A 1,850-nucleotide genomic window follows, 5' to 3' on the forward strand; every position below is an offset into this window, starting at 1 on the left:
AGAAGGGCACGAAGGTGTGTCTTCTCTTGTCGTGTCACAAGTGTTGCCTTCCTTACCACATCTTTTAAAGAAGAAGGTTTTTGTCACGTCATTAGCAGTGCATGTTAGCACTCCTTTGTAACAGTTCGGTGATTCTGATGGACACGAGACTTTTGTCATCTTCGAGTTACAGTCTGCCCACGAATCTTCGCTAGTACAGTCGTAACAGCTCAAGCAATCAACTGAAAAACAAATTACAAGCGTCAAATCAGTTAAGATTAAAGCTGTTGCATGGGAACGATATTTCGCAGTTGTTTTAGGAAATTTCCTGCTTAAGTCATTACTTCGTGCCTTAACCTTAACACCGGCAAAATGCTCAAAACCAGAAAACCGCCAGAAAGATATCAGAAAAACACAATATAATTTTGGGTGATTTGCAATCATTCAGTCAAAACTTGAAACACTTGGTCCAAGATAATTTTCCAAGTTCCAGTCCATGTTCATCCTTTCCATTCGTAGCAACACCGTGAACAGTTTCAGTGCCAAAAGACGGTAGCCAATAACAAATCTGTAAACCATTATTTTTGCTAGAAGACATTTTAGCTTTTTAAAAATATGCTAAAATAGATTAAGAGATAAGAAAATATTTTCTTGGTCGCTTTTACTGCCCCAAGGCAGAGCTGACTGATCATAACCAACGACCGTCTGAGGATACAAACGTGGCGCCGAGGCCTTGATCGTGTTTTTGCGTGTTTTCTTTTTTAGTTAACGCTAACGCTAAGTCAATCCAAGAAATGTATGTCGCTGAACTTTGAATTATAATAAGTTTTTTTTAGAGCTGATCTAACGATTCCCCGACATTCTTTTGAAGCCAAACATCTGCTAAGTATTATGCAGTCATTGTTTACTGATTTCGTAAGGCCAAAATCCGACGCGAGTTTGCCGCATTTATAAAAATCGCTTCATTTTGCATTTACTATTCGCAGTACATGTACATTTTATATTCAATTTCACCAGTTAAACACATTTCCACGTCATTCTTGCTTCTGTAAGCTTTAAAATGATGTATAGGTTTAGGCACTTTTGTAAAATTACGCGCCCGTGTGGATGGTTTTCCGCAACGCTCCCTCGAACCTGTTCCGTAATCGAACAACAAAGATCACCGTAATGTCTTACATGCGCACACCGTAGTATTGTTTTAGAATATGTATTTTGATTTCATATACTTAATTAAAAAAGAAAATAATTATTATCAATGATTTATACGTGAATTTCTGAAAATCTCAAAAATTAATATCCAGCAAGATGGACTGTCCTAATGGCAAAATTTAGTTCCGCAAAACACCAAAAAATCACCCATCACGCCAAACTTTCGTATCACACTGTATAAGTATGCCCGTGGCCCGCTTTCCACGGGGGAAAAGCCACGGGAAAAGTAAAGCGAGGCGTTAATCCGTGAAATTCGTAGAAAAATCACCATCGTGAACGCTTTTTCGATTTATTTGAAAAGTGGAGAAACATTTGCGGCATTTTTACCTTTGGAAATGTTCAAAACAGAGTCCATCCCAGGGGGGTGTCCTTGTTCCCTTGTTGACTTTAAAATGTGCTGGTGTTCACTGGTTCCCCAAATTACTTTCAAATTTTGATCCGCCTAAAAATAACCGACCAGGCCTTGGGCCCGCAGGCAGTCTGGTACAGGTTTCAATGCAACGCAATTGTCAATTGGCTCATCAAAAATGGCGAATTGTAGTCCTTGATATATGCAAGACGTATTTTTTTCCCCTTTTTACTCCTGGATGGTTTTGGGGAGAATCTGTATGCAAATTGTCACTCACTTGAAACCGAAAACTTGATCTAATAGCCCATTTCCG

At 39.0% G+C, this 1,850-nt stretch overlaps 1 long non-coding RNA gene across 1 annotated transcript in view; it reads left to right on the forward strand.

Annotated features, from left to right (window-relative positions):
• The first annotated feature begins 1,519 nt into the window (after positions 1–1,519).
• The window catches only part of LOC137993692 (uncharacterized), a 5,466-nt gene continuing 5,135 nt past the window's right edge, over positions 1,520–1,850 (forward strand). The window contains exon 1 of the long non-coding RNA XR_011121912.1: positions 1,520–1,850. This exon is cut by the window's right edge and continues 945 nt beyond it. This is a non-coding gene — a long non-coding RNA (uncharacterized lncRNA).

Source organism: Montipora foliosa, chromosome 2, assembly GCF_036669935.1.
Source record: "Montipora foliosa isolate CH-2021 chromosome 2, ASM3666993v2, whole genome shotgun sequence".
NCBI classification, from domain to species: Eukaryota; Metazoa; Cnidaria; class Anthozoa; order Scleractinia; family Acroporidae; genus Montipora; species Montipora foliosa.